Below are 11,946 nucleotides of genomic sequence, written 5' to 3' on the forward strand. Positions count from 1 at the left end.
ACAGGGACACTGCCAGAAAAATGCTGGCACCTCAGCTTAGGGTTCCCAGGCCACAACCTGGAGGGCAAGTATGGCTCTTTCATAGCTTCACAGCAGTGAGAGATGAGGCAGCTGCAGCTTTCACTCAGTTTCAAAGACTTGTAACCAACCAAGTTGGACAGTGCACCCCAGCCACGAAGAGTGGTTTGCTGGATGTTTGACGACCCTCTCACCCTATACATGCTGATTTTGCAGCCCCTGGTAGCAAAACCAAAAGAGATCCTCACACTTTGGGTAGACTGCCACACGGAGTCCTGGTCAGTTGGTAGGTCACCAAACAAGCAGGCCTGTTACAGCGGAACAATATAGTGACAACACTGAAGAAAGGGGGGGACCAATCACTGTTAAGTATTTGTAAAGTATTTACATGTTACATATTTGTAACGTACTTAGTTTAAGCGGCAGTCATTATATGTCAAGTGATGCATAATAATAGCCTTTGCCAGTTCCCAAGTTGGTCTCCCATTGCAGGTTACTTGTCTGACATGATCACCAAAAGTGATCTGTGACAGCTGATCCATTCAAGGAGTTCAAATTATCAAGCTGTAATCTCAGCCTTTGCATGGAGAATGTAACACACAAATTCAGTCTTCACAACCTTTTGTGGTCAGCTGATCGATGTGAAAGAGGCAAAAGTCCAGGCTAGCTACTCCCAGGATAACCAACAGTAGCAATTTTATTCACACTATCACGTGATAACCAAAGTTATCAATGCAACTCATTAACTAATCTTGAATTAATCAGCTGAGCACATTTGCCTCTGACCTTCCCAAGGCTAGAGTTGCCCTGACATAGACAGAATCTTCAGTCCATGTCAAACCACGTGCTCCAGTCCATAACAGCAAAGGAGTTACAGGGGAATTCACCAATAAGCTCAACTCTCTTGCCCTCCTTTCTTGATTCTCATTTGGGGTATAGGCAGGGGGACTCTAGACATCATAACCAAAGAGATTTCATAAGAAGTCTACTAAATATTTCCTTTGACTAAAAATCTAGTCTTGCTCACTATTCTGTTTGCTCTAGTAGTTTAGCCTGCTTGCCTGAGGAAAGTGTATCAAGTAAAAAATGTTCCCATTAAAAAGTTTCAATCATGATCAAAAGATCTGCAATATCAGGCTACAACAGCACAAATCTCTCACATCTTACAACTTCGAAAAAGTACCTTCATCTTTTCTGCTCGGGGGGGGGGAGTTCCTAGGGTGACTCTTAGAGGAAAATGGTCAAGAAACGCTTCTCCCACACCCACTCTTTGTTCCAGGCACCACAGCGGCCTTTTATAAAAACCACACACAAGTCAGCATCACGTCAATTTCTGCAAAACCGAAAGCGTGAGAGAACCATATACCCTTTCCTACTCCTCCCCACAGACAGATGAGGTATCTGAGGGCAAAGTAAATGAAACTGCCTCTTCCCCTCACCATCTGATCTCTTTTAGTCATTCGCATGACAATCTCCACAACTGCCAACTGAGCTCCATCACTAGTATCTCAAGGACCCTGACAGCTGCCAAGATGGAATTTACACAGGCACACTTGCGTTCCTCGAAGGGGGAGAGAGCGGTTTGTGAAGTACGAGGCATAGCATTTGACACTGGGGCGTAAGAACACAGAAACACCCTCTAGATTCAGTTAACATTTGCTAGAAATGCTTCTTATCCATTATTTATTACGGTTTCCCTGGCCTACTCTAGTTCACATGGTTTTTATTTCTGCCTGCCAAGAGACTTTAACAAACCTTAAGCTTAGATAGGACTGCAGTCTTAAATTCAATGGGGTTTACATCTGAACAGACATGCATAGGATTACACTACAAATTTGCCAGTGACAAATAGCCTACTTGCAGGTGCAAATGTGCCTCAACTTGGCTGTGTGCTGAGGTCATCTTTGGAGATCATCTTCCTCCACCAGCAAGTCCCTGCCACCTGCAGTGAAGACCCTGGATCTGGCAGTTTCCCCCCAGGAAACTCACCTAGCAACTACAATAACCGCTCCAAGCAAACCCCCTTTTCTCTCCCAGGCTTTTAAGTTTACGATTTTAATTCTTAACATATTTATATTGCACTTTGAAAAAGTAACATGTACACAAAGCGGTACATGTTACCACTTTGCTCTCCAGACTGAAAGCAAAGTCCAAAGTTCAACTGAAATGTCTGCGTGACCTCCTCTTTGCCGACGATGCGGCTGTCACTCTGCCAAAGATCTCCCACTCTGCCAAAGTTCTCCAGCCAAAGATCCAGCAGCTCATGGATCGTTTTAGCAAGGCCTGCCAAGATTTTGGACTGACAATCAGCCTGAAGAAAACACAGGTCATGGTTCAGGATGTGGACTCACCTCCCTGCATTACAATCTCTGCACATGAACTGGAGGTTGTCCATGACTTTGCGTACCTTGGCTCAACGATCTCCGACACTATTTCTCTCGATACCGAGCTAAACAAGTGCATTGGTAAAGCAGCTACCACGTTTTCCAGACTCACAAAGAGAGTCTGGTCCAACAAGAAGCTGACGGAACATACCAAGATCCAGGTCTACAGAGCTTGCGTCCTGAGTACAGTTCTGTACTGCAGCGAGTCATGGACTCTTCGCTCACAACAGGAGAGGAAACTGAACGCTTTCCACATGCACTGCCTCCGATGCATTCTCGGCATCACCTGGCAGGACAAAGTTCCAAACAACACAGTCCTGGAACGAGCTGGAATCCCTAGCATGTATGCACTGCTGAAAAAGAGACGCCTGCGTTGGCTCGGTCATGTCGTGAGAATGGATGATGGCCGGATCCCAAAGCATCTCCTCTATGGAGAACTCGTGCAAGAAAAGCGCCCTACAGGTAGACCACAGCTGCGATACAAGGACATCTGCAACAGGGATCTGAAGGCCTTAGGAGTGGACCTCAACAAGTGGGAAACCCTGGCCTCTGAGCAGCCCGCTCGGAGGCAGGCTGTGCAGCATGGCCTTTCCCAGTTTGAAGAGACACTTGGCCAACAGTCTGAGGCAAAGAGGCAAAGAAGGAAGGCCCACCGCCAGGGAGACAGACCAGGGACAGACTGCACTTGCTCCCAGTGTGGAAGGGATTGTCACTCCCGAATCGGCCTTTTCAGCCACACTAGACGCTGTTCCAGAACCACCTTTCAGGGCACGATACCATAGTCTTTCGAGACTGAAGGCTGCCAACACACAAACAGAAACACAGGTGGGGTGGCTGCAGCCCCTTGCAAGTCCACGAGGCATGCCTGAGGCATGCCTCAGTTTGCATCAGGTTAAATCTGGCTCTAGTACCAGTATTTCCCAACATCTATAGAAGGTTCCAGGGTTCAGTGGGACTGATTCTGCAGTTCCTATGATCAGTCAAAACATCAAAATATCAAGAGATATCAAATTACTAGGAAAAAGAGAATATCCTGAAGGCAATACACAGCTGCTTTTTTTTCTGTGAGGTCTCCCCAAGTCTGGCCAATCCATGAGGCCCACTGAAGCTGCTGTGTCAGGCAGCAGACTGCCAGGAGACACCTGCTTTTATCCACCTGCTCACCTCCACCAATCTTCCTCCTCCCACTCCCTGGATTGGAAAAGGAAGAGGGAATAAAGCAGAAATGAGGAATAAAAATGAGCAGTGGACTATAGCGTTGGAGGAACAGAGGCTGGCACATCACCAGATAAGCACCTGGCATGCCACCTCAGGTGTCAAGAGGTCTTGAGCCAACCCTGGGTCTCTCGCATCTCACCTCAGCTAGTCTCACCAGTATTATTTCTTTGGTGAAAGTGGGGGAGGGGGATAAGTGACTGATTTTTCATAGACAATTTTCTGTTTCGACAGAACTATGTGCCTCAAAAAATACTATGAAAGTGTATGTTTTAACATCAGAACTATGTGAATGAATAAATAATGGAAGGGCAGATGCACTATCATGCTCACTGCATGAATTTTGCATGCCAGTTACTTGTACATCTAAATGCTGACAAATTCCAACTGCCAGCCAATGATGGGGCAGCAAAACAGGTGCTGTATTCTGTGTGGCATGAATGGTGTCATGCTTAGCCCTTCCTTGCCCCCATAAGGAAAAATGATACACACTCAATCATTCTTTTATCTTTTGTTTGCTTGCAATGTCCTTTGTGACATTCCCCAAAAAAGGAGTCCAGCATCCAGTGCCAAGAGCGGAGAAAAAGGCACCAATAAGTGCATGGTATTTATCCTAGTCCTGAGGGCAAGGGCAAAGAGGCTATCGACCACCCTTGCAAGTTCAACAGTCTCTGCAGTTTTTATCCCTCTCCAATCACAGAGCCCAAGAAAGTCTTATCCTCATTACATTTCTGAAGGCTGCCATCTCAGCAGAACAGATCTGGGGGGGGGGGGGAGGTAGAAGAGGAATTTCATTTTAAAAGTCCAATATATTTTCCATAACAACAGCAAGGTGGATTTGCAATATCTGCAGCGCCAAGGTGCCATGCTGGCCTTGGTAAGCTAATACTCCCTAATCCACACTCTACTTCAGCCTTTTTCCAAAAATCATTTCAAATATGTAACTGGGCCCATTAGTGCGATCCAACTTGTGCTCCTGTTAATCAACAGGAAGCCATTAGCACAACTCTCTCTAACACACACAGAGTTCCACAGAGGCAGTACACCTTTGAAGGCAGGTTCTGGATACAGACAAGAGATCAGTGCCTTCATGTACTTCAGTAGGGTTTCTCAGAAGGATCACGCTGGATGGGCCTTTGGCTTGATTCAGAAAGGCCGGTGTTCCAATGAGATATATGCTCACAATCTCCTACCATAAATCCATTTTGACACTTCACATAATGATGTACAATCATTTTTATTCCACATTATGCACTACAAGTAAGACACTTGCATCAGACAAACGCATGTTCAGACACTGAGTGTACTTTGTGCTGGATATCAAATGCATTATTTTATGTATCTGATCATCAACTGCTCATTGTTAAAGCCACTACAGTCCTGCAACTATATAAAAATCTCAATTACATTATTTCTTAAGTGATTAGCTTTGAAGGCTAGAGAAGAGGGACTGATGCAAAGTCATAAGAACATAAGCAGAGCCCTTCTGTATCAGGCCAAAAGCCTATCTAGTCCAGCTTCCTGTAGATCTCAGTGGCCCACCAAATGCTTCAGGGAGCACACAAGACAACAAGACACAGCTTGCGTCCTGGTGCCCTTCCCTGCACCTGGCATTCTGAGATAGCCTACTTTTAAAATCAGGAGCTTGCACATACCTATCATGACTTGTAACCCATAATGAACTTTTCCTCCAGAAATTTGTTCAATCCCCTCTTAAAGGCATCCAGGCGAGATGCCAGTACCACTTCCTGTGGCAGGGAGTTCCACAGACTAATTACAGACTGGGTAAAGAAAAATTTCTTTTGTCTGCTCTAACTTTCCCAACACTCAATTTTAGTGGATGTCCCCCGGTTCTGGTGCTATGTGAGAGGGAAAAGAGCATCTCTCTATCCACTCTATCCTTCCCCTGCATAATTTTGTATGTTTCAATCACGTCCCCCCCTCAGGCACCTCTTTTCTAGACTGAAGAGCCCCAAACGCTATAGCCTTTCCTTGTAAGGGAGGTGCCTTTGCCCAGTAATCATTTTGGCCAGAATACAGCAGAAGAGAAAAAGACAAAGAAGGGCATTATGTGCCCTGCGTGATGTGTGATTAATTGATCAACTGCTTAATCAAAGTTATGGAGTTTGATTTGGGTTTTAATAACTACCATCAAGAAGGCAACTATTGGACTCACATTCTTGACTTAGAGATTCCAACCCAATCTAAAGAACGGAGGCCTACAGGAATTGCCACTTTGAGGGGTTGTCACTAAATTGCCTGCTGGCATGGCCTACAGGTAGAGCATCCTGGTGCACAATTGCTTACTGGTGTTGTATTGTGGCCATAGACACACACACACATCACAGCATGCTTTCCCTGAGCTGTCATTCAGGTATAAGGGCAGTAGCACTGTGGCTGAATCAAACTCGGCCTTGGCTGCCTCTTGTGAATATTGCCTGGAGTTCTAGACCTGAAAACGGTTTCATGAGTTTCCTCTGAAGCGCACTGATGCCTGCCCTCCGAGATACAGAAAGCAGTGCCAAGCGGGCACCCCTCTTTCCCTAGTTCAGGCAGCAGAGGGAGACACAGACACAGTGGGACATGCGCCACTGCACCTAACAGAGAGGTCCCCAGCTCCCTAAAGAGACACCACTGGAGGTGGGAAGGGGAGGAAGGAGATGACATACCTGCTCTCACTGCACTCCTTCTTCTCCCTCACGTTCAGCCACTTGCGGAGTAAGAAGCGCTTGCGCCGCGGAGAGGCACTCGGCGTGGAGCAGTTTGACCAGGGAGTGTCCTCGTCGCTGGAAGGGGTGATTTCAATGGAGGGCAGCTGGAGGAACTCCTTGCTGGAGGAAGGCCCGGCCTCCAGGCTCGGCTCCTGGACATGGCCCGTGCGCCTCATCCTGAAGCGCCTTCGGCGCAGGGTCGGGGTGGAGGAGCTGGACCAGGCCTGGCCAGTGTCCTTGGCCACCTGCTGCTCTGGGACTTGCAGTGCCGGAAGCTGGAGAGTCTCGGTCATGGTGGCAGGTTGGCATCAGGTCCTGGGTGGCTTCCCCTTCCTCCCTCCCTCCCACCCCCACTTCTTCAGGCACACTCTGCCTGCCTCTCAGCCCGCCCCCTGACCTCCCACTGAAGAAGCCAGACCTGCCTCCCTCCTGCTTCTCAGGGGCTTCCACGCAGCCTGCAGGCCACACGTGGAGCTGGCTGGCTGGCTGGCTGGCTGCAAGTCCTTCAGCTCCGCAGAGCAACTTTCTCCCCCCTGCCGGGCCGCTTCCAAAGGCTGCTCCCTCCCCGGCTCGCCTCCGCTTGCAGCAGACCTTCCTGGCCGAGTGGGCGAAGGGCTCCCCCGGGCGGCTCGGTTGCAGCGCTCGCAGCTGTGCGCGCTCCGGAGCGAGCGGTGGGAACCGGCGAGGAGCTGCGAGGAGAGCAGAGAGAGGAAGCGAGCAAGGACACTCAAGGCAGCTGCGCCGGGGGGGGGGCTGATGAGCCCGGGCAGCTGCAGCCTCCCCGCACCCTGGACCCCCAGGGAGAGCCCAGGGCTCCAGGACTGGCCGCGCTGGTCCTCCAGCTCCCCTTGCAGGCGGCCGACCTGGAGGGGGCTCCTTGCAAAGTGCATTGGGGGATCCCCCCGGCAGGCTCCCAACTCCTCCCCAGGAAGCTTCACTCGCTGCCAAACTGGGTGGCCGCCAAGGTCCCCGCCTGCACCCCCCAGCAGCAAAGCACTGGGGGAGGGGGGATCCAGAGAGTGGGGCCTGGCCCTCCAGAAAAGCCTGGCGCGTGCGAGAGCCACAGGTCTGTGGGCACCAGCCCAGGGGCTGCTTCCAAAATGACATGCCTGGAGTTGGCAAGCGTCCCGAGAGTCACAGGCGGCAGACAGAGACACAGAAGCAGACAGAGCGGCACAGCAGCACAAGCGACAAAGATGCTCTTGCAGCGGGGTGAGGGGCGCACCTTCTGCTTGGGAAAGAGTCCTTCTACCCAGAAATTAGGCTTGGCCAAAGAGAGAGGCACACAACCACACCTGCCCTGGGATAGTCACAGCCTCGTTTGGTTGCTGGAAAAGACCTTTGTAGATCCCCTGCCATTTTCAACCACTGTGCCGTGGCACACTGCGGGCCGCAAGTGGTCCACAGGTGTGCCACAGGAATTTGGGGGAAGGTCATTTATTAGTAGGGCCAATGGGTGATGTGAGCCCGCCCCACTGGCAACATGGTGTGCCTTGTCAATTGTCAAAAACCTGGTGGCGTGCCTCGACCTTTCAGTGCCTTGTCAGGGTGCTGTGAGGTGAAAAAGGTTGGAAATCCCTGCACTAGCACAACCAGGCAGCTTCATCACCCTGTCGACCGAGCACATCATGGGATACAATGAGCACTCTCAAGCTACCTTCATGGCTGGGTGTGCACTTGGTTGGTCCACAGGTAGATACAGATGTGATTAAGTTGAAATATCTGCTGTTTGGTGCCTCACATGCTCTCAGCTATTTCCTCCTGACAAGGATCAGCAAGTTATTTTAATGTAGTTAGACCTGCCACTAGGAGTCCCCTGACACATGCCACCTAGCAGATGACACACTCTTGCTCTTCGCAGAAGTTCCTCTTCCTTTCCAATTGCCTCTCTACAGTAAGCAGCCACCTGCAGAACTTGCTCCTGACCACAGATTATTTATAGAAAATTCATTATAATGATCAGAACTGGGCATCTGGAGCTTGTAAGGTAGGCTCCCGAGACACATCATAAGAGGAAACAAGGGAACCAGGGTTATCCTGCCAGAGTGGAGGAACATGACGTGAGCAGCGCAGCCCTGTGCATGCTTATTCAGACCCATTGAGTTCAATCTGGCTTGTTTCCAGATAAATGCACACAGGATTGCAACCTATGGAAAGAAACCTCGCAGAAAAATCAAAACAAGCAATGGGATGGGAAGACAAAAGAAAATATTTCTTTACTCAGCGTGTGGTCGGTCTGTGGAACTCCTTGCCACAGGATGTGGTGCTGGCGTCTAGCCTGGACGCCTTTAAAAGGGGATTGGACAAGTTTCTGGAGGAAAAATCCATTACGGGGTACAAGCCATGATGTGTATGTGCAACCTCCTGATTTTAGAAATGGGTTATGTCAGAATGCCAGATGCAAGGGAGGGCACCAGGATGAGGTCTCTTGTTATCTGGTTTGCTCCCTGGGGCATTTGGTGGGCCGCTGTGAGATACGGGAAGCTGGACTAGATGGGCCTATGGCCTGATCCAGTGGGGCTCTTCTTATGTTCTTGCGCTCCAAGCCAAGGAAAGGCTGGAGGTAGCTTTGGCCAGCCAAGAGATTGCCAAGATAGGCACTTCCACCATGGCCATTTCAGTGGAGCAAGTAGAAACGGATATGGAAGTTCAAGTATTGCATGGATGTTACTCTTTAGCGTAGTATGTTTTTTGCATGGATATAATTTTTACTCTGCCACCCACACTGATGCTGCACATCCCCAGTTTGCCATTTATCTGATGGATTAAAAATATGTATGGGCTACCATTCCACCCCATTTGAAGGGCCATCAAGGTGGCTGAGAGGGTTGGGTATAACACCCGCCACTTATGAGTGTCCTGTGCCTGTGATGAGCATTGGGGTTTTGCAAAGGTGCTGAGGCCCAAATCCTAACCAACTTTCCCGCACTGACACAGCTGTGTCAATGGGGCATGTGCTGCCTCCTGCAGTTGTGTGGCGGTCACAGAGGCCTCATCGAGGTAAGGGAATTCCCCCCCTTACCTAGGAGCTGCATTGTCCTTACCTTGGTACTGGAAGGTTGGTTAGGATTGTGCCCTGAGAGTTATTTCATTAGAAATTGCTAGGCTCTTCACAGGACCACAATTTCCAGCTTCCTTGCTTGGGAATAAAACTGGCTAGAAAATGGTCCAAATCTGTAGTGACTTGGGATCAGACCTGGAAAGTCCAGGTTCAAATCCGTGCTCAGCCATGAAGCTTCCAGCTTCCTTGGGTCAGTCACTCTCTCGGCCTCACCTACCTCTTCAGCCTAGAAAAGGGACGCCTGAGGGGGGACATGATTGAGACGTACAAAATTATGCAGGGGATGGACAGAGTGGATAGGGAGATGCTCTTTACACTCTCACATAACACCAGAACCAGGGGACATCCACTCAAATTGAGTGTTGGGAGAGTTCGAACAGACAAAAGAAAATATTTCTTTACTCAGTGTGTGGTCGGTCTGTGGAACTCCTTGCCACAGGATGTGGTGATGGCATCTAGCCTGGATGCCTTTAAAAGGGGATTGGACAAGTTTCTGGAGGAAAAATCCATTACGGGGTACAAGCCATGATGTGTATGCGCAACCTCCTGATTTTAGAAATGGGTTATGTCAGAATGCCAGATGCAAGGGAGGGCACCAGGATGAGGTCTGTTGTTATCTGGTGTGCTCCCTGGGGCATTGGGTGGGCCGCTGTGAGATACAGGAAGCTGGACTAGATGGGCCTATGGCCTGATCCAGTGGGGCTGTTCTTATGTTCTCACAGGGTTGTTGTGAGGACAAAAGGAGGAAATATGCACAACACTCTGATGTTATTATGTAGTTATGTCATAATGATTCTACAATCATGTTCTTTTATGATGATAAAATTTTAATTATGAGAAGCTTTGAGGCTTTTGGTAGCCTTCAGGAAATAAGTATAATAATAAATTAAAGAATGCTTTTAAAACAAAATACTGTAGATCCCTTCATTTCTGCTTTGCAACTTATTCCCAAAGCTGTTCAAGTAGTGCCTTGTTTTGGGAGATTATCATCATTCTAAGCAGGTTTTCTCATTACTAAGCAACACTGACTTATGCCACAACATTGTATGTTGTCACTTTTTAATTTTGGATACAGGACACCGGACACTGCCTGATGTTCTTTGAAATCCAGGAGCTGTGTAACAAGAGAGACAGTACAACCTTCCCTCTGTAAGGTGTGAAAGACACCAGCTACAGAAAGGAGATTTTGCTCTGCAGGACAAGGACTGGTATCGCCGCGATGATTGCCATATGCAATCCGTACATTGTAAGCGTAATATGCAAAGTCTCACCCGCAGATGTTGGTTCCACAGAATGAGAAACACAGAGCAAAAGCAGCTGTATTTTTATGTGGAGCAATTAGTCTTCATAATGCTGAATTCAAGTTTGTTAGTCACATAGGAGTCTTTGTCATGCTGAATGGTTAGGAGAAAATGTAAAATGCTAAGACAGTTATAGTGAGTGCTAAGTTGCAGTCTTTAACATCATTGTGGATTTTCCATTCCCAAGAAGAAAGGAGACTTGCTCCATCCTGAGACACAAAAGTCTGCAGATGTAGCTAAAGAAGAGCGCCAGTGCAGCTGCAGTGCAGTCTGGAGGCAAGGGAACCAATGTTCCCTTTTTATGTTCCCTTACCTTGTGAAGGCCTCCATAACTACCCTCCCACCACAAGATGCAACACACACCCCATTGGCACAACTACACCAGGCCTGGAAAGTGGGATAGGATTGGGCCCTAAGGCTGCAATCCTGGCCACACTTTCTTGAAAGTAAACCCCACTGAACAAAATAGGACTTACTTCTGAGTAGACCTGGTAAGGATTGTGCCCTATGACCCGTAGCATATTGTATTTTTTCCTCCTGGAAATCTTACTTGACAAAGAGTTCCGTGTGGCTCAAAAACTGACATCCAGTCAGTTAAATGTATACCACATAAAAGGTACTGTTTTTCTTGCTCTGTAAATGGTTTGCCGGTTATGTAATGGGACTGTCACTTCTCTGTAGGGACCCAGTTGGTTTGGGGTAAGAGTCACCAGTTAATGAAAACTGTGACAATGAATGAAGTAGCTATAATATAAATTGGACAATATACCATAGTTGATAAATGTTTGTTTCCCTGGGCAGCCATGCACCTGATGCTTTCTATAACTATGGGGGTTGTGGCTGTCCACCCATGAACTGCACAAATCGGCACAGCAACCTTGGCACTAAAACACTGAACAGGAGTGGCGTGCTACCATACTCTGTGAGGTATTACCCAATCCCCAACATACACTACTGTTACCAAGTGAAGAAGTTGTTCCACCTGGAAGCTTCCTGAGAGTTTGTTGTGAACATCTTCCACTTGAGGCTAGGACACACAGTGTAGGAATTAGTCTTCAAAACAAGTGACAAGATACTGAGTCTGTCTGGAAATCTGATTCCAATTCAGATATTTTGGGAGCTGCTACTTTTCTGGAGACCCTGCGGACATCTTTACACACCTGCATTTGTTATGCAAATGAGTATTCCAAGAATTGCTTTGCCTCCTATGGAAATGCCTTTAAAATGGCTCTTGCTTTGTAGCATGGATGCTATGT

The sequence above is a fragment of the Tiliqua scincoides genome, chromosome 11 (genome assembly GCF_035046505.1).
Source record: "Tiliqua scincoides isolate rTilSci1 chromosome 11, rTilSci1.hap2, whole genome shotgun sequence".
In the NCBI taxonomy this organism is placed as follows: domain Eukaryota; kingdom Metazoa; phylum Chordata; class Lepidosauria; order Squamata; family Scincidae; genus Tiliqua; species Tiliqua scincoides.